Source organism: Pistacia vera, unplaced genomic scaffold, assembly GCF_008641045.1.
Source record: "Pistacia vera cultivar Batoury unplaced genomic scaffold, PisVer_v2 Contig160, whole genome shotgun sequence".
NCBI lineage: Eukaryota > Viridiplantae > Streptophyta > Magnoliopsida > Sapindales > Anacardiaceae > Pistacia > Pistacia vera.
Genome location: NW_022195685.1, coordinates 530,905 through 558,770, shown reverse-complemented (window position 1 = coordinate 558,770; position 27,866 = coordinate 530,905). Strand labels below are relative to the sequence as shown.

At 32.9% G+C, this 27,866-nt stretch overlaps 3 non-coding genes and 3 pseudogenes across 3 annotated transcripts; 3 read left to right on the top strand and 3 right to left on the bottom strand.

Moving 5' to 3' along the window:
* Positions 1-662: 662 nt before the first annotated feature.
* On the bottom strand, positions 663-5,300 carry LOC116125088 (annotated as a pseudogene).
* Positions 5,301-6,437: 1,137 nt separating this feature from the next.
* Positions 6,438-6,519, top strand: TRNAS-AGA. Its single transcript has one exon. It is a non-coding gene; the product is annotated as a tRNA-Ser (tRNA).
* A 695-nt stretch (positions 6,520-7,214) lies between these two features.
* On the top strand, positions 7,215-7,296 carry TRNAS-AGA. The gene has a single exon. It is a non-coding gene; the product is annotated as a tRNA-Ser (tRNA).
* Positions 7,297-8,508: 1,212 nt separating this feature from the next.
* On the bottom strand, positions 8,509-11,156 carry LOC116125087 (annotated as a pseudogene).
* A 3,023-nt stretch (positions 11,157-14,179) lies between these two features.
* Positions 14,180-18,818, bottom strand: LOC116125086 (annotated as a pseudogene).
* A 1,135-nt stretch (positions 18,819-19,953) lies between these two features.
* On the top strand, positions 19,954-20,036 carry TRNAS-AGA. The gene has a single exon. It is a non-coding gene; the product is annotated as a tRNA-Ser (tRNA).
* Positions 20,037-27,866: the final 7,830 nt, after the last annotated feature.

Below are 27,866 nucleotides of genomic sequence, written 5' to 3'. Positions count from 1 at the left end.
AAACTTGTGTCTTAATAAGAGTGTTGTAAAATTATCCTTAGGATTTCTGTAATTTTTTGCTTTTTTTTTTTTTCATATTATATTATATTGGTTATTTTGATTTTATGCAATTTATTTGAAGGGTATAGTATTTTTTTGATTTGATAACGTTGTATTATTCAGTTAAAATTTTTAACAGTGCATATCAATGGTACATTAGCTGATTATGACAGTATGCATTCAGAAACCAGAACTATTATGCCATCATCACAGTGAGAAAGTTTGGAATTTCTTTAATTGAAGAATCTTCAGCAAAATTAACTTGAAAAGTTATTCTGCTTTTAAGGAATCATACTTCACTTCTTGAATCCTGAGTGTCGGTATCATTAATGCAACACAAACATTCAACTCTGATCAGAATGACAGAAAATAAATACTCCCTTTCTGCATATTTTGTTACTGAACACTCAAAAATTTTACCTTTAATCTTGGTGATAATAAACTGGAGAATAATTAAAAATTTCAAACACTCAAAATTCTGTGGACCATTCACAGATTCATACACAAACAATCTGATCAGAGTTCTATACATTCAAAAGGGAAGAAACCCTTTTGCAATCTGTACAATATATTTGTATTCATTCGAGTGCACATATCATGAAAACCAAACGAATATCAATCAGTTAATGTGAAAAAGAGCAGTGGCGAGATGTTAGAGGCTGGGAAAAGTGGGAGAATAAGTTAGCTGTTAGTAATTCAACGAGACAAGCTATATCGACCCCATCTGGAATTTTAAATGTTCAGCAGCACCAAACTTCCTTCGTTTTCCAATCTTGGTACATTCATCTTCAACACTATCAGTTTCTTCATCTAGGGAACTGGCAGGTGAGAGGTCATTTATGCTTCTGGACCGGCAACCTGGGATGGCAAGCATGCTCACTTGGCGTAGGTGAGATATTTCCACAACTACGGTGTCACATCAACTGGGAGAGGTTGTTTCCATGGCTCACCATCGATTCTCATGAATGTATGGTCAGCAGCACCCTTTTGAAATTCGAAACGTATTCGTTTTGCCTGCATACAACAATGAAAAATAAAATAAAGCCAAGATAGAAACAAGCTAATTAAAATTTCTGCACATCACATATTGTGTAGCATAGAACTAGAAGTTAACAGTACAAGGAAATTAAGCATTATGAATTTGAAAATAAAATAGCTTTATTCCTACCGAGCAAGACGAGTCCCATGTCCATTGGAGCAAGCAAAACAAGCCATGCCAAGCATCTCTAAAACCGACGATCAATAAAGCCATCATCTACATAGGAGGAGTCAAGGCCCTCTGGAAATCAAAATTGTAGAAATTAGAAACTAATTGGTGAAGATGTGTTTTCACTCATAACCCAGAAGTTGTATTAAAAGTCAGAACTAACCTCACGTACTTTCTCCTTAATGGTTTTCCCCAAGGATCAAGTCCACCAGAAAAACTGGGCAAGTTGAGACATACATGACCTAATGCTGTATGTCAAAAGACAAAAGTGTTGGTGAACTGCGGAGTGATGAAAATGACAGAAATGAGAAACTAAATGTAAGCTAGATGAATGTAAATGCAGTTTTAGTGACAAGAAACAACTAAGACATTCAACACTTTATGCTTTCCTGTTCTTTGTCACTTAACTTGGAAATCCAATCTGACTCAGTTGGATCAGTAAAAACTGAAATATTGGAACATATAATCTCACCTGTGAGGTATGTCGAGGTCCTCCCATACGCCTTGCTTTTTCATGATTTTAACTTTTGCTAGCTGTGCTATGTCCTGTATTGAAATCAAGCCACTCTCAGAAACATTGAAACCAAACTGAAGTCCAGTAACTTGAAGAATAAATAAAACCATTAGCCTCAAGAAGTTTAGGCAAATGTAAACATATGAAAAGAAACCAGAAAAACAAGTTATTTATTTTATCTTCAACTGATAATGTAGTGTGACAAATATATACAGAAAACAGAATGCCACCAGAAGCACTTTGCCAGAAACCAAGCCAACAAATTTCAATGCGCTCAAAGTTAAAAGCTGCTCAGTGTTATAATGTTATATAGTATCACCAATTTAACCTACTCCAATAATCATGATCACATACTTAAGCTGAGAGGGCATAGATCATACATCAAGCCATCAGGCATGTTCTTCTCAGTAGACTCGACTCGAAAACAATTAAATATCTTATAAGAAGTAATGGTACTCATTAATTGATTAACTCACCGTGATTGTGAAGAAGGCTGCGAAAGAGAAGCAAAAAACCATCCTTGAGTACCAGCAAGCTTCAAATAAGTACTCTGCTCCACAGAAAAGAAAGTCAGCTGTTGGAAAAATTATCGCAAGGATTTAATTACAGAGAAGACAAGTGAAGCACAGCTCATAAAAATATGAAATTCTGACCTTGTACAAAATGATTCAGAACACAAGTATAGGGTTAAAATTCAAATTAGTGCAGTGATACATAATTAATTCGAAAGCAAGTAAAGCTATACTATTCAATTTTAATTAAAAGGGAGCAAGGAGCCGAAGAGATATATTTTGATATTTGCACAAGTAAAGAGAAAATATAATAAAAATGAACAAAGAAGAGATCCTTGTAATAGAAAGATGTGATACCATGTATTTGCACAGCTTAACTTATCAGATGGACCTATGAAAGAAATATTTTGATATGACATCTTAAATTAATAGAAAGATGTGGTAAGTTTGATTTTTGATCTTTGGACTAACATAGTAGTGTAATTTATGATCAAGCAATTTTTTACTATTCTGTCTGAAGTCTAAATAGTAAAGATATTGATACCTGATTAACTAACTGATTTTGGAATTTTTCTGGGTGTAACTTCCTCTCAGAATGAAATGCATATGACACTTGAGCATCCATTCCTGTATAAGAAAAACTTATAGTTCAACAAACTGAGCAGCTACACTGATGTAATAAGAACTGGTTGCCACCAAACACAATTAAACTTTCCTTTCAAACATCATTAATGGATCAACTTCATATGATTATAGAAATTAAATTTCGTATTTCTTACCAATGCTGAAGTAGTTCCAAAATCCCCCACGAAATGTGTGGCAACCCTCCTGAGAACATTCAACAAAACATTTGACAGTAAGCCAGCAATGTCAGATTTGCATAAACCATGTAAAAAACACAAAATAATAATAAAAAGAAAAGAAAAGAAAAGACTTACCACATTCAGTGTATCTTTTTCAGAGACGCGATGAAATGCATGCAAAGAATGGGGTAATTCAAGAGGCGCAATAGGATCACAAGGTCCTTGTTTAGGAATCCTCATTCTCATTAGAATATGCCAGCTGAAATTTAATAAGAAAATATATGATTGGTAAACAGAAAATAAAGTAAAATTCTGACAGAGAAAAATATAGATTTCCCAATTTAACCACAAAGAGGGAAAATATAACTATATATGAATACAAGGAAATGTCTAGTGCCACTAGATTGCTTAGTAGTGATGCCATGAATAAGTAACTTTACTGGTATATAGTATATAAGCCATCATGGATGCATTACCTGTCGATTTTCATTGCTTTCGCATTCTTTACTTGTTCCATGAATGACAGCACAGACTGACGGTCTATGCTTGGATTTTTCTTTCCCTGAGAATTATCCAAATACATGGTATAAGAATTGTGCTAAACTGATAATAAGATATTAATATCACGGTCTGTGCTTGGATTTTTCTTTCCCTGAGAATTATCCAAATACATGGTATAAGAATTGTGCTAAACTGATAATAAGATATTAATATCAAGACAGAAATCCATTATAAGATTGGCATTCTCTAAGTTCAGCTACAAGAGACAGGCAAACATATAACCTACCCAACCAAATGCAAACGGGAGGTTGTTTCCAGTTCCCAATGGCACTGTAGCAATTGGAGGTGGATGAGGTAGTTTAAGATCAGAAACAACTCCAAGAAGCCAGCCAGCTGTGCCATCTCCCCCGGCAACCTGATTTTGTGAGCATACATTAAAGAAATCAAAGATATCAAGATCAAATCAAGGACATACGGAAAGTAAAAATAAGTAAGAATTATTATTGATATCTGTAGGCAGCATATTATTTCTGGGCAAGCCTACTCACAATTATTCTCAGTCTCTTCAGAATTTCTGCAGCCAAGACATCTCCAGCATACCTTAGCTTTTCTAAATTGGCATAAAGTTCATGTAGCACTTTATCAGGGGCCTTTTCCCCCAAATCAAAAACCTGAAATTTGATCACTCTACCGTCAATTCCACTGAAAACAAACGTAATCATAATCACAAATGTACAAATCCTTCAATTACCTGGTTTTCATTAAGAAGAGAACGATAACTGACAAGAAGTTTCCCACCCAATTGACCGCCACTTCTGGAGTTAATGAACACTATCACTGGACAAGCAGGTATATGGGAAGCATCTGTGGCCTCGAATCCAGCTACAAGAATGTAATTTGGAATATAATAATCCTCTAAAACACTCTCAGATATGGAATCAGTTGTTGCTTCGTCCGAACTACATATTATATCAAAAATAAGACATCAAATTCAAAACCTAGTAAATAGAAACAAATTTGTAAGTTCACTGTCACACAAATACTGAATCCCCGTTTTGTTTGGTGATCATACACACATTTTCTCAAAGCAGTTTAGAACTCTGAGCAAAGCCTTAAACATTTTTGACAAGCTAAGGGTTATCACAACGCACAAACGTTTCTGAAAAAAATCAAAAATCAAAAATCAAAAAGGGTAAAAAGCCAAAGATATAAAAGCTCATGAAAATTCTTCCTCTGTTGTCTCGTTAATGTTTCGAATTAACTCAAATTCATCAAGGAAGTACATCTGGAAGCTTACAAGCCACTATATTTTAAGCTATTTTATTCCTTATACCAACTAGGCCTGTAACAGAAGAAAAAATAATATAAAAATAAAAAATTCACAAACCCAGAAATAATATATGTCAATTCAATTCTCCAAAACAGTAAACTTTTATAAGATTCCAGATTCCCATTTATTTAGATCATATCTATTTGTCACATTCTCCAAACACAAACCTAGAATAATCCTAATGACTCACCAAAAGAAAAAGAAAAAAGAAAAAAGCACTAATTCGAGATCCTCATATTCATCTAATCTCACCTTTTTGATAGAAGATCATGAATAGGTCGCAAGAATTTTCCAGATCCAGAAGAAAAATTGTGAAGAAGCTCCATTTTCTTTCGTGATCTCTGTTTGTTCTCCATTGTTAAACCTTAATGAAGGAGCCTAACCAAATGTGTATATATATATATATATATATCCATGCAATAACTTAGCCGAGTTGAATTGGGTGTATGCTTCTCAAGAAAGAGACAAATGATCCGAAAAAGAATATCATTGAATCAACAAAGTATAGAAAGACAGCAAATTAGAAGCAATTCTCGGAAGCTCCCTTTCTTGGAATAATCGTTAAGGAACAACGCGGTTTTGGTTGAATATGCAAAAAAACCAAAGAGACCCACGAAGAAACGTGAAATGGGAAAGCATGAAATGAGAAGCTTCTGTTTTCGCTTTTTTTATTTTGGTTGTTTACCATTTCAAACTCAAGATTCACAAGCAAGTTAATCAACTGCTTTTGTTTTTGTTTTGGGTTGTTTTGTATGGAATTTGTTTTTGTTTGACGATTTTGTTATTTTTTTTTTAATTATCTGACTTAGACTATAATTGTTGGTGATTACGGGAATAGAATATTTTAAGAAGTTTTGTACAATTTGGACTTTGTACATTACGGAGTCTTGAGAAAAACATGATTGTCAATACTTATCTATAATAAATTCAAATATAAATTGAGTATCAGAGAGAAAAAAAAAAAAATTATTTTTAACATATACTGTTATAATGGGATTTTTATGATAAAAAAATTAATGTTAATGAATAACTGTAATTACTATTTTTTTTTAAAATAATGTTTAAATCATATATACTTGGGGACAAGAAGCAGTTGGGCTCATTTAACGGACCACTCCAAGATGCCATAGTTGCTACAGATCCGCCTTCAAAGAGGAGCTCGGGCCTCCATTAGTTGGGTTGGGTAAGGTTCATTCTGGGCCTCAATTCTTTGTTGTTGGTTGGTTGGGTCTAGTAAAGTAGATCCATGAAGGCCCAACTGAGAGAGATGAATGGATCATTTATTTATAACTTAGGAGTTGTAGAGTGGTGGATGCTAGGCAATAGCATTATCCACCCTAAGAGATAGTAAAATGTAAAATATATTCACAGCTACCTTATTATGTGTCATCAAATAACCATTGTCATATCATTCAATGCATTATCATATAATGACACATCCCTTGGCATAAATCTTGGGACGAATAATAGTATTCGTGTTTCAAAGTTTTGTTGGTGTTGGATATAATAAATCAATATATTGAACCAAAGGGTGGACGTGCCGGAGTGGTTATCGGGCATGACTAGAAATCATGTGGGCTCTGCCCGCGCAGGTTCGAATCCTGCCGTTCACGATGTTTTTAATTCTCCCTGGAAAACACTTGCACAATACGTTATGTTTTTTATAAATATGTTTTTTTTCTTCTATAAATTACGATATGATTGAATGATTTGGTTTAACAAACTCTGTAATTTTAGTTTGACCTGAAATTGATGCCCACCTGGCTTTCCTACTTGCCTTGTCCACATAACATTCCCTTAANAACTTTAAATCATATATACTTGGGGACAAGAAGCAGTTGGGCTCATTTAACGGACCACTCCAAGATGCCATAGTTGCTACAGATCCGCCTTCAAAGAGGAGCTCGGGCCTCCATTAGTTGGGTTGGGTAAGGTTCATTCTGGGCCTCAATTCTTTGTTGTTGGTTGGTTGGGTCTAGTAAAGTAGATCCATGAAGGCCCAACTGAGAGAGATGAATGGATCATTTATTTATAACTTAGGAGTTGTAGAGAGGTGGATGCTAGGCAATAGCATTATCCACCCTAAGAGATAGTAAAATGTAAAATATATTCAGTTACCTTATTATGTGTCATCAAATAACCATTGTCATATCATTAAATGCATTATCATATAATGACACATCCCTTGGCATAAATCTTGGGAAGAACAATAGTATTCTTGTTTCAAAGTTTTTTGGTGTCTCATTATTTGTTGGTGTTGGATATAATAAAGCAAATAAATTCTTATTACAAATAATTGAACCAAACGGTGGACGTGCCGGAGTGGTTATCGGGCATGACTAGAAATCATGTGGGCTCTGCCCGCGCAGGTTCGAATCCTGCCGTTCACGATGTTTTTTTAATTCTCCCTGGAAAACACTTGCAAACTACGTTATGTTTTTTATAAATATGTTTTTTTTCTTCTATAAATTACGAAATGATTGAATGATTTGGGTTAACAAACTCTGTAATTTTAGTTTGACCTGAAATTGATGCCCACCTGGCTTTCCTACTTGCCTTGTCCACATAACATTCCCTTAATTATAAATTATAACATGATAATTAAGCTTAATTATTATATGATTAAGGATTACTTCTTCCACGCAATCAAAACCCTCAAATCTTAATATAATAACATCTTCTAACCAAAATTTCCAAAATTAGTATAATATTTGCATGATAATTAACTATATTTGATTAAATCAACATCCAACGTCATCATAATTTCCAAAAATAGTATAATATTTGCATGATAATTAACAAGCAAAATAAACAATTATGGTTACGTGAATAGAAAATTGAAGATGGTGACAAGATCAAGCTAATTAATTGAATAGTAACAATTCTTTACGTCCACACATGCACGAACGAATCACACAACTCTTAAATTATAAACCCTAAAAAAAAATTGAATTATTAAAGTTTGTTGAAATAAATATATATTAGAAGACACGTCGTAACAGAGATATTATAAATATGATAATGTTTGGGTCGTCTACCAGGATTTATCTAAACTACCATATACTATCATGAGATATATAACGTGAGGCTACAATGATTTAAAGTATATAATAATTTCCTTTATTAGTAACCATGGTACATTCCTTCTTGCGCAACCAAACTATAATATTAGCATATCCTTCCGGTAATTAATTTAATTTAATCTATCTGTTAAGTGCTATATATTATTAAATGGGGTTATTGAAATTTATAGTATTAAGTCATTCTCATCAACTTAATTTTATCGATGCTCTAGGAACTTCTATTTATATTATTGGTATTTGGTACTGGAGTATGACTTTGTATTGGAGTGAGAAGAATCAGCAATCAACCTTTTCTTCGAAAACTTAATTAAAAATGGTTGTTGAAATGCAATTCGATTAATCAAAATTAAACTCGACCTAATGCTGTATGTCAAAAGACAAAAGTGTTGGTGAACTGCGGAGTGATGAAAATGACAGAAATGAGAAACTAAATGTAAGCTAGATTGAATGTAAATGCAGTTTTAGTGACAAGAAACAACTAAGACATTCAACACTTTATGCTTTCCTGTTCTTTGTCACTTAACTTGGAAACCAATCTGACTCAGTTGGATCAGTAAAAACTGAAATATTGGAACATATAATCTCACTGTGAGGTATGTCAGGTCCTCCCATCGCCTGCTTTTTCATGATTTTAACTTTTGCTAGCTGTGCTATGGTCCTGTATTGAAATCAAGCCATCCAGAAACATAGAAACCAAACTGAAGTCCAGTAACTTGAAGAATAAATAAAACCATTAGCCTCAAGAAGTTTAGGCAAATGTAAAACATATGAAAAGAAACCAGAAAAACAAGTTATTTATTTTATCTTCAACTGATAATGTAGTGTGACAAATATATACAGAAAACAGAATGCCACCAGAAGCACTTTGCCAGAAACCAGCCAACAAATTTCAATGCGCTCAAAGTTAAAAGCTGCTCAGTGTTATAATGTTATATAGTATCACCAATTTAACCTACTCCAATATCATGATCACATACTTAAGCTGAGAGGCAAGATCAACATCAAGCCATCAGGCATGTTCTTCTCAGTAGACTCGACTCGAAAACAATTAATATATCTTATAAGAAGTAATGGTACTCATTAATTGATTACTCACCGTGATTGTGAAGAAGGCTGCGAAAGAGAAGCAAAAAACCATCCTTGAGTACAGCAAGCTTCAAATAAGTACTCTGCTCCACAGAAAGAAAGTCAGCTGTTGGAAAAATTATCGCAAGGATTTAATTATAGAGAAGACAAGTGAAGCACAGCTCATAAAAATATGAAATTCTGACCTTGTACAAAATGTTCAGAACACAAGTATAGGGTTAAATTCAAATTATGCAGTGATACATATTAATTCGAAAGCAAGTAAAGATACTATTCAATTTAATTAAAAGGGAGCAAGGAGCCGAAAGATAATTTGATTTTGCACAAGTAAGAGAAATATAATAAAATGAACAAGAAGAGATCCTTGTAATAGAAAGATGTGATACCATGTATTTGCACAGCTTAACTTATCAGATGGACCTATGAAAGAAATTTTTGTATGACATCTTAAATTAATAGAAAGATGTGGTAAGTTGATTTTTGTCTTTGGACTAACATAGTAGTGTAATTTATGATCAAGCAATTTTTACTATTCTGTCTGAAGTCTAAATAGTAAAGATATTGATACCTGATTAACTAACTGATTTTGGAATTTTTCTGGGTGTAACTCCTCTCAGAATGAAATGCATATGAACACTTGAGCATCCATTCCTGTATAAGAAAACTTATAGTTCAACAAACTGAGCAGCTACACTGATGTAATAAGAACTGGTTGCCACCAAACAAATTAAACTTTCCTTTCAAACATCATAATGGATCAACTTCTATGATTATAGAAACTAAATTTCGTATTTCTTACCAATGCTGAAGTGTTCAAAATCCCCCACGAAATGTGTGAACCCTCCTGAGAAACATTCAACAAAACATTTGACAGTAAGCCAGCAATGTCAGATTGCATAAACCATGTAAAAAACACAAAATAATAATAAAAGAAAAGAAAAGAAAAGACTTACCACATTCAGTGTATCTTTTTCAGAGCGCGATGAAATGCATGCAAAGAATGGGTAATTCAAGAGGCGCAATAGGATCACAAGGTCCTTGTTTAGGAATCCTCATTCTCATTAGAATATGCCAGCTGAAATTATAAGAAAATATATGATGGTAAACAGAAAATAAAGTAAAATTCTGACAGAAAAATATAGAGTTCCCAATTTAACAAAGAGGGAAAATATAACTATATATGAATACAAGGAAATGTCTAGTGCCACTAGATTGCTTGTAGTGATGCCAGAATAAGTAACTTTACTGGTATATAGTATATAAGCCATCATGGATGCATTACCTGTCGATTTTCATGCTTTGCATTCTTTACTTGTTCCATGAATGACAGCACAGACTGACGTCTATGCTTGGATTTTCTTTCCCTGAGAATTATCCAATACATGGTTAAGAATTGTGCTAAACTGATAAAGATATTATATCACGGTCTGTGCTTGGATTTTTCTTTCCCTGAGAATTATCCAAATACATGGTATAGAATTGTGCTAAACTGATAAAGATATTAATACAAGACAGAAATCCATTATAAGATTGGCATTCTCTAAGTTCAGCTACAAGAGACAGGAAACATATAACCTACCCAACCAAATGCAAAGGGAGGTTGTTTCCAGTTCCCAAGGCACTGTAGCAATTGAGGTGGATGAGGTAGTTTAGATCAGAACAAACTCCAAGAAGCCAGCCAGCTGTGCCACTCCCCCGGCAACCTGATTTTGTGAGATACATTAAAGAAATCAAAGATATCAAGTAAATCAAGGACATACGGAAAGTAAAATAAGTAAGAATTATTATTGATATCTGTAGGCAGCATATTATTTCTGGGCAAGCCTACTCACAATTATTCTCAGTCTCTTCAGAATTTCTGCAGCCAAGAACATCTCCAGCATACCTTAGCTTTTCTAATTGGCATAAAGTTCATGTAGCACTTTATCAGGGGCCTTTTCCCAAATCAAAAACCTGAAATTTGATCACTCTACCGTCAATTCCACTGAAAACAAACAATCATAATCAAAATGTACAAATCCTTCAATTACCTGGTTTTCATTAAGAAGAGAACGATAACTGACAAGAAGTTTCCCACCCATTGACCGCCACTTCTGGAGTAATGAACACTATCACTGGACAAGCAGGTATATGGGAAGCATCTGTGGCCTCGATCCAGCTACAAGAATGTAATTTGGAATATAATAATCTCCTAAAACACTCTCAGATATGGAATCAGTTGTTGCTTCGTCCGAACTACATATTATATCAAAAATAAGACATCAAATTCAAAACCTAGTAATAGAAACAAATTTGTAAGTTCACTGTCACACAAATACTGAATCCCCTTTTGTTTGGTGATCTACACACATTTTCTCAAAGCAGTTTAGAACTCTGAGCAAAGCCTTAAACATTTTGACAAGCTAAGGGTTATCACAACGCACCAACGTTTCTGAAAAAAAAATCAAAAATCAAAAATAAAAAGGGTAAAAAGCCAAAGATATAAAAGCTCATGAAAATTCTTCCTCTGTTGTCTCGTTAATGTTTCGAATTAACCAATTCATCAAGGAAGTACATCTGGAAGCTTACAAGCCACATATTTTAAGCTATTTTATTCCTTTACGGCCTGAACAGAAGAAAAAATAATATAAAATAAAAAATTCACAAACCCAGAAATAATAAGTATCAATTCTCCAAACAGTAACTTTTATAAGATTCCAGATCCATTTATTTAGATCATATCTATTGTCACATTCTCCAAACACAAACCTAGATAAATCCTAATGACTCACCAAAAAAGAAAGAAAAAAGAAAAAAGCACTAATTCGAGATCCTCATACTCATCTAATCTCACCTTTTTGATAGAAATCATGAATAGGTCGCAAGAATTTTCCAGATCCAGAAAAAAATTGTGAAGAAGCTCCATTTCTTTCGTGATCTCTGTTTGTTCTCCATTGTAAACCTTAATGAAGGAGCCTAACCAATGTGTATATTATATATATATCCATGCAATAACTTAGCCGAGTTGAATTGGGTGTATGCTTCTCAAGAAAGAGACAAATGATCCGAAAAAGAATATCATTGAATCAACAAAGTATAGAAAGAAGCAAATTAAAGCAATTCTCGGAAGCTCCCTTTCTTGGAATAATCGTTAAGGAACAACGCGGTTTTGGTTGAATACAAAAAAACCAAAGAGAACCACCGAAGAAACGTGAAATGGGAAAGCATGAAATGAGAAGCTTCTGTTTTGCGCTTTTTATTTTGGTTGTTTACCATTTCAAACTCAATATTCAGAATCAAGTTAATCAACTGCTTTTGTTTTTGTTTTGGGTTGTTTTGTATGGAATTTGTTTTTGTTTGACGATTTTGTTTTTTTTTTTTAATTATCTGACTTAGACTATAATGTTGTGATTACGGGAATAGAATATTTTAAGAAGTTTTGTACAATTTGGACTTGTACATTACGGAGTCTTGAGAAAACATGATTGTCAATACTTATCTATAATAAATTCAAATATAAATTGAGTATCAGAGAGAAAAAAAAAAATTATTTTTAACATATACTGTTATAATGGGATTTTTGATAAAAAAAATAATGTTAATGAATAACTGTAATTACTATTTTTTTTAAAAATAATGGTTCTAAATTACATATTTTAATTTTAATTTTGACGCGTATAAATTGGGAGACTTTGACTGTTTATTGAGTGCTTTTTGCTGTTAAAAAGTGTTTTCAGTTTTGGGGATCTGGGAAAAAAAATTGTCCATTTTGCTTCGAGTAAATAAGGAAGTTAAAAAAATCTGGCCCAGCCCGGACATAATTTATACCTGCCTTCCCGGGCCCGGGCCGAGATTTGATAGGTCCGGGACCCAAGTATTTACTCCCCACTAATAATAACCGGGATAATCAGACATGGAGTGTAACTGTGTGAGGATGAAAACGCCATCTTTCATTTAATTATTTGACCAAAAAAAAAAAAAAAAAAAAAACTTTTATTGTATGATACAAGGTAGGAGTGTGAAAAAAAATCCAATATTCGTATCCGATTTGATTCGAAAAATTTGAATATTTGAAAATTCAAATCAGATTCAGATATCAATTTTTGGAGGATCTGGATGTTCGGATTGGATACCGGATCGCCTCTACAAAGAAATTGGATATCTGAACCCAATTCGGTTTTGTCCAAAAGTACAAGTTTTAAGAAGTTATTTTAGGGTCCTAGGTGAAAATTGGTAAAGTATGTGGACTGCTATAAAATAAATGACAACTTTGGGGGACAAAAGAATTCTGATGTGGCAAGGATGTTAAAGAATAATGCAAAATTTTAGGGGGCAAATATACTTTCCATGCAAATGACTGAATGAGGATCAAAACTGAATCAGACCAAATCTTGATCGGATTCATATTAGCTTTCATCCTAATCCGAATTTCCTGATTAGATTAGAAAAATGCAAAACTGGATTGGATAGTTTTTCACACCCCTAATATTACAAGGTTAGTTTTGTATTTTTATTTTTTTTTTAATAAAAATGGAGGCAATGATTTTTAAATATAGGAATAGACCAAGTATCATATAATCAAACCTGTGTCTTAATAAGAGTGTTGTAAAATTTATCCTTAGTAATTTTTGTAATTTTTAGCTTTTTTTTTTTTTTTTTTTCTTATATTATATTGGTTATTTTGATTTTATGCAATTTATTTGAAGGGTATAGTTATTTTTTTTGATTTGATAACGTTGTATTATTCAGTTAAAATTTTTAACAGTGCATATCAATGGTAATATTAAGTTATTAACTGATTATAACAGTATGCATTCAGAAACTAGAACTATTATGCTATTATCACAGTGAGAAAGTTTTGGAATTTCTTTAATTGAAGCATCTTTAGCAAAATTAACTTGAAAAGTTATTCTGCTTTTAAGGAATCATACTTCACATTCTTGAATCCTGAGTATCGGTATCATTAATGCATCACAAACATTCAACTCTGTTCAGAATGACAGAAAATAAATCATACTCCTTTCTGCATATTTTGTTACTGAAACACTTTTTATGACCCCTAAGGCAAACCCTTGTCCTGAAACGTTTTACAAAATTTTACCTTTAATCTTGGTGATAATAAAACTGAAGAGAATAATTAAAAATTTCAAACACTCAAAATTCTGTGGACCATTCACAGATTCATACACAAACAATCTGATCAGAATTCTATACATTCAAAAGGGAAGATAACCCTTTTGCAATCTGTACAATATAATTTGTATTGCACATATCATGAAAACCAAACGAATATCAATCAGTTAATGTGAAAAAGAGCAGTGGCGAGATGTTAGAGGCTGGGAAAAAGTGGGAGAATAAGTTTAGCTGTTAGTAATTCAACTGAGACAAGCTATATCGACCCCATCTGGAATTTTAAATGTTTCAGCAGCACCAAACTTCCTTCGTTCTTCCCAATCTTGGTCACATTCATCTTCAACACTATCAGTTTCTTCATCTAGGGAACTGGCAGGTGAGAGGTCATTTATGCTTCTGGACCGGCAACCTGGGATGGCAAGCATGCTCACTTGGCGTAGGTGAGATATTTCCACAACTACGGTGTCATCATCAACTGGGAGAGGTTGTTTCCATGGCTCACCATCGATTCTCATGAATGTATGGTCAGCAGCACCCTTTTGAAATTCGAAACGTATTCTGTTTGCCTGCATACAACAATGAAAAATAAAAATTAAAGCCAAGATAGAAACAAGCTAATTAAAATTTCTGCACATCACATATTGTGTAGCATAGAACTAGACTGTTAACAGTTCAAGGAAAAATTTAAGCATTATGAATTTGAAAATAAAAATATGCTTTATCTCCTACCTGAGCAAGACGAGTCCCATGTCCATTTGGAGCAAGCAAAACAAGTCCATGCCAAGCATCTCTAAAACCGACGATCTCAATAAAGCCATCATCTACATATGGAGGAGTCAAGCCCCTCTGGAAATCAAAATTTTAGAGAATTAGAAACTAATTGGTGAAGATGTGTTTTCACTTCATAACCCAGAAGTTGTATTAAAAGTCAGAACTAACCTCGCGTACTTTCTTCCTTAATGGTTTTCCCCAAGGATCAAGTCCACCAGAAAAACTGGGCAAGTTGAGACATACAATAGACCTAATGCTGTATGTCAAAAGACAAAAGTGTTGGTGAACTGCGGAGTGAAAATTGACAGAAATGAGAAACTATATGTAAATGTACTAGATTGATGTAAATGCAGTTTTAGTGACAAGAAACAACATAAGACATTCAACACTTTAATGCTTTCCTGTTCTTTGTCACTTAACTTGGAATATCCAATCTGACTCAGTTGGATCAGTAAAAACTGAAATATTGGAACATATAATCTCACCTGTGAGGTATGTCGAGGTCCTCCCATACGCCTTGCTTTTTCATGATTTTAACTTTTGCTAGCTGTGCTATGGTCCTGTATGAAATCAAGCCATCCAGAAACATAGAAACCAAACTGAAGTCCAGTAACTTGAAGAATAAATAAAACCATTAGCCTCAAGAAGTTTAGGCAAATGTAAAACATATGAAAAGAAACCAGAAAAACAAGTTATTTATTTTATCTTCAACTGATAATGTAGTGTGACAAATATATACAGAAAACAGAATGCCACCAGAACACTTTGCCAGAAACAGCCAACAAATTTCAATGGCTCAAGTTAAAAGCTGCTCAGTGTTATAATGTTATATAGTATCACCAATTTAACCTACTCCAATATCATGATCACATACTTAAGCTGAGAGGCAAGATCAACATCAAGCATCAGGCATGTTCTTCTCAGTAGACTCGACTACGAAAACAATTAATATATCTTATAAGAAGTAATGGTACTCATTAATTGATTACTCACCGTGATTGTGAAGAAGGCTGCGAAAGAGAAGCAAAAAACCATCCTTGAGTACAGCAAGCTTCAAATAAGTACTCTGCTCCACAGAAAGAAAGTCAGCTGTTGGAAAAATTATCGCAAGGATTTAATTATAGAGAAGACAAGTGAAGCACAGCTCATAAAAATATGAAATTCTGACCTTGTACAAAGATGTTCAGAACACAAGTATAGGGTTAAATTCAAATTATGCAGTGATACATATTAATTCGAAAGCAAGTAAAGATACTATTCAATTTAATTAAAAGGGAGCAAGCAGCCGAAAGATAATTTGACTTGCACAAGTAAGAAAATATAATAAAATGAACAAGAAGAGATCCTGTAATAGAAAGATGTGATACCATGTATTTCACAGCTTAACTTATCAGATGGACCTATGAAAGAAATTTTATGTATGACATCTTAAATTAATAGAAAGATGTGGTAAGTTGATTTTTGTCTTTGGACTAACATAGTAGGGTAATTATGATCAAGAATTTTTACTATTCTGTCTGAAGTCTAAATAGTAAAGATATTGATACCTGATTAACTAACTGATTTTGGAATTTTTCTGGGTGTAACTCCTCTCAGAATGAAATGCATATGAACACTTGAGCATCCATTCCTGTATAAGAAAACTTATAGTTCAACAAACTGAGCAGCTACACTGATGTAATAAGAACTGGTTGCCACCAAACAAATTAAACTTTCCTTTCAAACATCATAATGGATCAACTTCTATGATTATAGAAACTAAATTTCGTATTTCTTACCAATGCTGAGTAGTTCAAAATCCCCCACGAAATGTGTGCAACCCTCCTGAGAAACATTCAACAAAACATTTGACAGTAAGCCAGCAATGTCAGATTGCATAAACCATGTAAAAAACACAAAATAATAATAAAAAGAAAAGAAAAGAAAAGACTACCACATCAGTGTATCTTTTTCAGAGCGCGATGAAATGCATGCAAGAATGGGTAATTCAAGAGGCGCAATAGGATCACAAGGTCCTTGTTTAGGAATCCTCATTCTCATTAGAATATGCCAGCTGAAATTAATAAGAAAATATATGATGGTAAACAGAAAATAAAGTAAAATTCTGACAGAAAAAATAGAGTTCCAATTTAACAAGAGAAAATATAACTATATATGAATACAAGGAAATGTCTAGTGCCACTAGATTGCTTAGTAGTGATGCCAGAATAAGTAACTTTATGGTATATAGTATATAAGCCATCATGGATGCATTACCTGTCGATTTTCATCTTTTGCATTCTTTACTTGTTCCATGAATGACAGCACAGACTGACGGTCTTGCTTGGATTTTCTTTCCCTGAGAATTATCCAATACATGGTTAAGAATTGTGCTAAACTGATATAAGATATTATATCACGTCTGTGCTGGATTTTTCTTTCCCTGGAATATCCAAATACATGTATAGAATTGTGCTAACTGATAAAGATTAATCAAGAAGAAATCCATTATAAGATTGGCATTCTCTAAGTTCAGCTACAAGAGACAGGAAACATATAACCTACCCAACCAAATGCAAAAGGGAGGTTGTTTTCCAGTTCCCAATGGCACTGTAGCAATTGAGGTGGATGAGGTAGTTTAGATCAGAACAAACTCCAAGAAGCCAGCCAGCTGTGCCACTCCCCCGGCAACCTGATTTTGTGAGATACATTAAAGAAATCAAAGATATCAAGTAAATCAAGGACATACGGAAAGAAAATAAGTAAGAATTATTATTGATATCTGTAGGCAGCATATTATTTCTGGGCAAGCCTACTCACAATTATTCTCAGTCCTCTTCAGAATTTCTGCAGCCAAGAAATCTCCAGCATACCTTACTTTTCTAATTGGCATAAAGTTCATGTAGCACTTTATCAGGGGCCTTTCTCCCAAATCAAAAACCTGAAATGATCACTCTCCGTCAATTCCACTGAAAACAAACTAATCATAATCAAAATGTACAAATCCTTCAATTACCTGGTTTTCATTAAAAGAGACGATAACTGACAAGAAGTTTCCCACCCAATGACCGCCACTTCTGGAGGTAATGAACACTATCACTGGACAAGCAGGTATATGGGAAGCATCTGTGGCCTCGATCCAGCTACAAGAATGTAATTTGGAATATAATAATCTCCTTAAAACACTCTCAGATATGGAATCAGTTGTTGCTTCGTCGAACTACAATTATATCAAAAATAAGACATCAAATTCAAAACCTAGTAATAGAAACAAATTTGTAAGTTCACTGTCACACAAATACTGAATCTCCCTTTTGTTTGGTGATCCTACACACATTTTCTCAAAGCAGTTTAGAACTCTGAGAAAGCCTTAAACATTTTGAGAAGCTAAGGGTTATCACAACGCACCACGTTTTGAAAAAAAAATCAAAAATCAAAAATAAAAAAGGGTAAAAGCCAAAGAATATAAAGTCATGAAAATTCTTCCTCTGTTGTCTCGTTAATGTTTCGAATTAACCACATTCATCAAGGAAGTACATCTGGAAGCTTACAAGCCACATATTTTAAGCTATTTTATTCCTTTACGGCCTGAACAGAAGAAAAAATAATATAAAATAAAAAATTCACAAACCCAGAAATAATAAGTCATCATTCTAACAGTAACTTTTAAGATTCCAGATCCATTTATTTAGATCATATCTATTGTCACATTCTCCAAAACAAACCTAGATAAATCCTAATGACTCACCAAAAAAGAAAGAAAAAAGAAAAAAGCACTAATCGAGATCCTCATACTCATCTAATCTCACCTTTTTGATAGAAATCATGAATAGGTCGCAAGAATTTCCAGATCCAGAAGAAAAATTGTGAAGAAGCTCCATTTCTTTCGTGATCTCTGTTTGTTCTCCATTGTGTAAACCTTAATGAAGGAGCCTAACCAATGTGTATATTAATATATATATCCATGCAATAACTTAGCCGAGTTGAATTGGGTGTATGCTTCTCAAGAAAGAGACAAATGATCCGAAAAAGAATATCATTGAATCAACAAAGTATAGAAAGAAGCAAATTAGAAGCAATTCTCGGAAGCTCCCTTTCTTGGAATAATCGTTAAGGAACAACGCGGTTTTGGTTGAATACAAAAAACCAAAGAGAACCACCGAAGAAACGTGAAATGGGAAAGCATGAAAGAGAAGCTTCTGTTTTGCGCTTTTTATTTTGGTTGTTTACCATTTCAAACTCAATATTCAGAATCAAGTTAATCAACTGCTTTTGTTTTTGTTTTGGGTTGTTTTGTATGGAATTTGTTTTTGTTTGACGATTTTGTATTTTTTTTTTTAATTATCTGACTTAGACTATAAGTTGTGATTACGGGAATAGAATATTTTAAGAAGTTTGTACAATTGGACTTGTACATACGAGTCTTGAAAAACATGATGTCAATACTTATCTATAATAAATTCAAATATAAATTGAGTATCAGAGAGAAAAAAAAAAATTATTTTTAACATATACTGTTATAATGGGATTTTTGATAAAAAAAATAATGTTAATGAATAACTGTAATTACTATTTTTTTTAAAATAATGTTTAAATCATATATACTTGGGGACAAGAAGCAAGTGGGCTCATTAACGGACACTCCAAGATGCCATGTTGCATAGATCCGCCTTCAAAGAGGAGCTCGGGCCTCATTAGTGGGTGGGTAAGTTCTGGGCCCAATTCTTTGTTGTTGGTTGGTTGGGTCTAGTAAAGAGATGAATAGATCATTATTTATAAATAACTTAGGAGTTGTAGAGGTGGATGCTAGGCAATAGCATTATCCACCCTAGAGATAGTAAAATGTAAAATATATTACAGCTACCTTATTATGTGTCATCAAATAACCATTGTCAATCATTCAATGCATTATCATATAATGACACATCCCTTGGCATAAATCTTGGGACGAAAATAGTATTCGTGTTTCAAGTTTTGTTGGTGGTTGGATATAATAAATCATATATTGAACCAAAGGTGGACGTGCCGGAGTGGGTTATCGGGCATGACTAGAAATCATGTGGGCTCTGCCGCGCCAGGTTCGAATCCTGCCGTTCACGATGTTTAATTCTCCCTGGAACACTTGCACAATACGTTTGGTTTATAATAATTTTTTTTTCTTCTATAAATTACGATATGATTGAATGATTTGGTTTAACAAACTCTGTAATTTTAGTTTGACCTGAAATTGATGCCCACCTGGCTTTCCTACTTGCTTGTCCACAAACATTCCCTAATTATAAATTATAACATGATAATTAAGCTTAATTATTATATGATTAAGGATTACTTCTTCCACGCAATCAAAACCTCAAATCTTAATATAATAACATCTTCTAACCAAAATCCAAAATTAGATATATTTGCACGATAATTAACTATATTGATTAAATAACATCCAACGTCATCATAATTTCCAAAAATAGTATATATTTGCATGATAATTACAAGAAAATAAATAATTATGGTTACGTGCATAGAAAATTGAAGATGGTGACAAGATCAAGCTAATTAATTGAATAGTAACAATTCTTTACGTCCACACATGCACGAACGAATCACACAACTCTTAAATTATAAACCCTAAAAAAAAATTGAATTATAAAGTTTGAAATAATATATATTAGAAGACACGTCGTAACGAGATATATAAATATGATATGTTTGGTCGTTACCAGGATTATCTAAATACCACTATAATGAGATATATAACGTGAGGCTACAATGATTTAAAGTATATATAATTTCCTTATAGTAACCATGGTACATTCCTTCTGCGCAACCAAACTATAATATAGCATATCCTTCCGGTAATTAATTAATTTAATCTATCTGTTAAGTGCTATTATTATTAAATGGGGTATATGAAATTATATATTAAGTCATCTCATCAACTTAATTTATCGATGCTCTAGGAAACTTCTATTTAATTATTGGTATTTGGTACTGGAGTATAATTTGTATTGGAGTGAGAAGAATCAGCAATCACCTTTTCTTCGAAAACTTAATTAAAAATGGTTGTTGAAATGCAATTCGATTAATCAAAATTAAACTATTTAATGGATACTAATTATAGTCTATATGATACAATTTGTCCAATCAAATTGTTGTTTCTCTTTTCAAATTTTCAATTGAAATGATAGACAGAACAACTATCTCTGGGTCATCGAATGGTTTGATATGGACTCTTAAGTGTTGGAGTTGTCGACTACTTCAGCATTAATAGGTAACGCAGACGCATCTCGTAGGCGGATTTGGGTTGTTCCATGTATAACGTATATGATTTCTTTAAGTTACTAATTCCTTATTGGTTTGGGCTTAGGAATATGAATCCTTGTAAAACTAGGTTTAGTCTCTTAAACTTATTATATAAATATATTTTTCTCTCTTATTATGGAAGTGATAGCAAATCATAGAACAATTCATAATTATAAACGGAGAGGTGAGACATATTGCAATAATATTGACTTAACTGGACGTAGCCCACATTGGGTGAACCAGGGTAATCGCGCGTGTTATTTTCTTTGTTTACTATTTTGATTTGTTTATTGTTATATTTTGTTCCTGTTGTTTCTCTATTTTGTTCATTAAATGTATATTCAAGTGTTCTGAGTTCGAATCCCTTATCAATTACTAATAGGAGTGGCCACTGCGACGCAGTGAGTTATCTTAACAACAAAGCTCACACTCAATTAACCTTTAGAACAATAAACAAATCTCAAGCATAGAAATTAGATAAAGTTTGAAATAAATCTAAATAATCATAAATAACTAGTTATTTAACATTATATTAGAACTTTATTTGGCTGATAGTTCTAGATTATGAGAAGTTAGTTGAGATATAAAAAAAAAAAAAAAAAAATTGACAAAACCAATTAGAGAAAGTTGTTTATAGTAGTTATATTTATTATTTATATATATAATAGAAAATATTATCATAAATCACGACAAAACTTAGGTGAGATCTTAGTTTGATGAATTAAATAAATAGTTGACTATAGTGTTGTCGTTTGTGTGGAACAAAAATTCAACGCGCGGCTTATCCGAAAGGGATTGTTAACCAACTATTGAATTCTTTTATATTTCTTTTCGAAAATCATGGGGAAAAATAATAATAATAAGTTAGGCGTCCCATGAGCCAGACTGAAGCCAATTACAAAGCCATGGCTACTTCTTGATTGACTCTTCAATTAAACATGCGTGCCAATTTTGAAATCGTCTACACTGACTAGAGCTGCAAACGAATGAACAGTTTATGAATATTCGTTGTTCATCGATTATTGTTTGATAACGTTTACAAATATTATCGTGAACAGTTTGATGTTCGTTCGATATGTTCGATCGAATTTGAACAGGAATTGTTCGTTCGATTATGTTCGCAAAAATAATATTCGATGATCTATTCGTTCGTGACAATCGTTCAATTGTTCGTTCTTTATGTTGAAAAACATGTATGCATTATTATAATTAATTTTTTTTTATTTTTATATTATATTTGATTTAGTTTGGATGAAATTTTTTAATGGTAATCAATAATAAAATTATGATACTTTGTTTTCTTCATATATATAATATGTTTGGATTTTTTTTCTTCCAAATGTCATTAATAATTAAATATATAAGTATATGACATTTAATTAAAAAATAATAAATATATGATACATTGCATGACAAATTTAATAACATATATGATTATTAATCAAGTGATGATATATAATATAGTAAATCCAATAACATAAAGTTTCATATTTTTCTAAATATAATCAATAATTAGATATTATGATAGCATTTCAATTAATAAATAATAAATATAGTATGATAAATTGATAAACACAACATATGTATAATCTATAATGTATAGCATAACAAATTTTATAATATAATAACTTAATTAAACCTAAATTAATCACACATTTGTATTGCTATATTACAATAAACCCTCATACCATATGAATTTATAGGTGTTGATACAAAATATGAAATATATATTAAACAAATTAATCACACTATGTATTGATCATATATTATAATAAACTTTCATTTCACTATAAATTTATGGGTGTTGATACAAAATATATATGTAAACATGTTAAATATTTATGATAATTATGTATGATAATAAATATATGAACCTATAATTTTGGTAATTTCATAACATATTTAACCTATGATTAATATATGTATGATAATAATTTGTATATAAATAATTACACATATAATAACAATTAATCACACATAGTATGATCATATATTATAATAAACTCTCATTTACTATGAATTTATGAGGTTGATAAAAATATATATGTAACATTTAAAACATTTACGATAATTTATGTAATGATAAAAATATATGATAATCTATAGTTTTGGTAATTCATAATATATTAAAAATTAATTTATGATTAATAATGTTGAAAAATTTTACATACTATTTAGTGGCATGTTCATTCCTTGGAATCCTTTTGGTTGTGCTGTAATGTCTATGCAAAATGTAAATTCCTTTTGTTTGTGTCATATTGATATTGAACTAAATTGTTTTGAACGATTTATTGTTTGTTTAATTTATTTTGAAGTTTTATTATTTATGATGGTTATTATTTAATTTACTGAGTTTTTATTGATTTATTTAAAATAAATATAGATAGAGAGTTGGTTTATTTTCAAGTTGAATTAAATGGGTATGAATTATATTGTGCATATTTGTTTTTTAGGGCATGAATTGGAAAGTTGGTGTATATTTTTATTCGAACGAGTTATTCGAACAGGTATTTACAAGTTATCGAACGAGTTATTCGAACATGTATTTAAAATTATCGAACGGTTATCGAACAGGTATTTATGAGTTAGTGAACGAGTTTGTCGAACAAGTATTTATGAGTTAGTCGAACGAACACGAACAAGTTACGAACGAACATGAACGAGCTTTTTGTTAATCGAACGAACACGAACGAGCTTTTGTAATCGAACGAACACGAACACACATCCTGTGTTCGTTCGAACACGAACACGAACAATCGAACATGCTTATCGAATGATTTTCGAACGGGCTTGTTCATTCATGTTCGGGCGATTGCAGGCCTACATGGACAAGTAATAGAGTTATTTTATTTTTAATAATATATTGAATTACATTAGAGTAAACGGTCTTTTTTCACCCAAAAATTTCAAAATATCACTTTCTCATAAAAAAATTATTCTATTAATACCCAAAATACACTTACTTTTCAATCACGTTCAACAAGTTACTAGGAACCAAGATAAGAGAGGTTTTGTAGAGTGAAGTTTAGTAGATTGAATGGTGATGACCAATTAAATATGTTGTGGGAATCAGCCGAAAATCAAAAGAATAAAAAACCTTAACTTTGCGGTGAGCTATAATCAACGAGAAATCAAGTATAGAGTGAGAAAGGTTTTATAGAGAGAGGATTGGAGGTTCAAGTTGCGGTGATAAAGAGAATTTTTATTATCAAAATCAGCTTTAGGTAGTTACGAAATATAAACTTATAGGAAAATGACATTTTAAAATTTTTCGATGAAAAAGTGCCATAAGGCAAACCTTAGAGGGAAAAAGTCGGTTACTCGTTAAATTAATATAAAAGTTCAATTGGGGAGTAAACGAATATTCCCACCCAAGGTTTGACGAAATCTAGGTGAGTACCACAGGTTTCATATTCCATATTCACACCTTAAAGTAACAGTGTTACTAACTTTTGGGTTTAGGACGTGCAATTACCATAATGCCCTAACCAAATTAATAATTATGTTTTATCCCTAATTTATTAGAATTATAAACTTACATTTTTTTTAAATTATATCAAAAACACCCCCGATCATTACACACCTCATCGGAAAAGCCGATCTGGGCTGTTTCCGACGACGTCGAACGTCCTGGTCACTCCATCACCTTCCCCGTATTCCATGTCCAAAACCCCTCTCATTCCCGACTCATTTGCCCCTCCAATCGCCGGCACCGTTGATAGACTAGGGTTTTGACGTTCTTCACCGGATTCCGGTCGATTCCGGCGGTGAAAATCCAATTGGACACCACCAATGAAACCAGCGTATCCAGATCTATAAATTCCCCATGTCCCCAGCAGCCGTCTCGTCGTCATTCGCCGGCCGAGAGTTCGTGTTCTTCGGCCGTTTTTTCGATGAAGCGGTGGACGGCAAAGGTGAGCTGCCATGGCTGGAAACGTTAGGGGTTTTGTAGGCGAGGATTGGAGGAGTCAAATGGTGGTGACAAGGGTGATTTTGGGTGAAAAAATCGCCGGAAAAAGAGCGAAAAAGTTTACCGGCGGTGGTCTTCTAACGTGCGCCGGGGACTGTTGCAGGCGGTGGGTCTGCAACGTGCGCCGCCTATGTAAAATGACCAATTTACTCTTTACCGTTATATCAAACGTTTTTCCGTCACTTTAAGGGTGGGAATCTGGAATAAATTGAACCTGTGGTAATCACTTGAGATTGCGTCAAACCTTGGGTGGCAATATGTCGTTTACTCACTTAAGAGAAAGGTTTTATAGAGAAGAGATGGAGTTCAAGTTGCGGTGATAAAGAGAATTTTATTATCAAAATCAGCTTTAGGTAGTTACGAAATATAAACTTTAGATAGGAAAATGACATTTTAAAATTTTTCGATGAAAAAGTCCATAAGGCAAACCTAGAGGGAAAAAGTCGGTTACTCGTTAAATTAATATAAAAGTTCAATTGGGTGGCATTACTGATGGCCGCGTGTTTCGTTTTCTAGACATGTAATTGATGATTAAGGAAAGTAAATAGCGAAGTAATTTAGATTTATATCAGCTTTCACTTTCGTAATTATTATGGTGTAGAATTTCTAACTTAATTTCATCAATAATTGATGATTAAGGAAATTCAATAGCGAATTAATTTTAGATTTTTTCAGCTTTCACTTTCGTTAATTAATTATGTTGTTGAATTTCTAACTCGTGTTTAGCACTTTTCTCTATGCTGTATTTAAATTGGCATTTTATAAGTGCTGTTCTCATATTCCACGTGACTTTGACCAAGACTAATAATTGTAACCATTCATGTGGGTGATGAAACGACCTCGCTTTACCATCAGCATAATTATATGTTTTTTTTTTTTTTGTTGGAAATGTTTGGGTGTTCAGATCGGCTTACCTGTATCTCCGTTAACCTTTTGATACCATAAAACCATCGATTAAATATAATCTCAATAACTACGCCTTTAACAATATGAAACTAAAACTCGAGAGATCATATATGTTAGACCCTCCTCTGTTCTATACCTTTAAGGAGACTCGAATTTAAGAGACAATATTAGATCCGTTTCCTTTTTTATAGGATAGCCTTGACTATTATGCCCATTTTGCATCAAGAGAAAATCTAAATTACTTGTATATTTTGTCGTATGGAGTATGCTTTATTCAAGGAGAATTTGTGAGAAGTATTTTAAGTTTTGTAAGGTTTGAACATCCCATGATTATGTGCATAAATGAAGGAGCAAATTGAGGAAATATATAGAATGATTGAAAGCCTGAAATGGAGGTTCAGTTCCTGGTTGAAATAAAAAAGATGAGTCAAAATAAGATCACATGCATGAAAACGTTCATCTTCTTCTTCTTCTTCATCTTTTCTTTCAATCACAAACGTTATTCACTGTTACCTAAATTTTAACCTAATCCAAACTTTTGTTGACAGCCAAAACAGTGAAAAAGTCTCTTTTCAAACTCTTGAAGTGACATATGCAGCTGATTCTATGGGTAAATGCCATGAAAATACACCTGCAAAACATTAGTCATTGGAGTCAAATCGATTATCCCAGACCAATTTCGATATTTCTTGAGCTAATGGCAAATACTTTACTGTTTTTGACTATCAAACAGTTAAACATTGAACAGCATATATAATAGAAAGCTTTAGGCTCCATTCAGAGCACCACCTTCATTCTCACTGTGCTTTCAATTCGAGTTAGGTTTCAGTTAAAGCTTCTTGCCCCATCTGATAATCCAACTGTTACAAGATCATTCTTTATTTGTCATCCACTACTGTTACAATTCCATCCATTGGTTAGGAAGATGTCAATGTTCCAGGGTTTCTTTCTCTTGATTTTATATTCCATTTTTTAGGTCGATTTGGAATGAAAAGCAAAAAGTATATATATATATATTAATTTAAGAGCCGAGTCGGCTGCGTGGTTGGAGCTTATTGAAGTTGGCTATGGAGTGTGGTGGTGGGCATGATAGAGCCATGCAATTTCAATACGATTGATCAAATCAATCGCCAGATGAGGTGGCAATGATCAGTGGGTGACAGCTAATACGTATTGGAAAAGCAAGAATGTACTACAGGGCAACAATTGAAAATTGGAAAAAGATTTTTGATTGTGTCATCCTGCTCAAGGATTTGAGACACCCATCAAAAACAAAGGATTGAGCCAACACCATTGCATTTCGGGGTCATCCTCCAAGAATTTCTCAACTGGCTTATCACTCCTTGCCACTTCATTCAATTCCTTAGTCAAAACCAATTTAAAGTGATTTTTCTGTACATTTTTGTTTCATTTTCAAAACCCCTATCAAGGGTTTAAGATATTTTTGTTGGTTTGAATTTAATTAACAGAATTATATAAATATAAACAGTTTTCAAAGACGCAACTGAGAATGGCATAGTGATTACGTGATATTGATGAAACTGAGACACCAAATTGATTTTACTTTAACAATTGAAGGTAGAAAAGAGCGGCATTGTGTGTATAATTTTCTTCAAAACAAGACACGTTGCTCAAGAGGGCGGTACCGAATCCCATTGACTTGTTCACTTTTTCTCTGAGCTTGCTTGCTGTCTTTGCCTATTTAAAAACACACCAACCCATTTCACTCTTTGCTCCAAAACTTCATTGTAGAGTT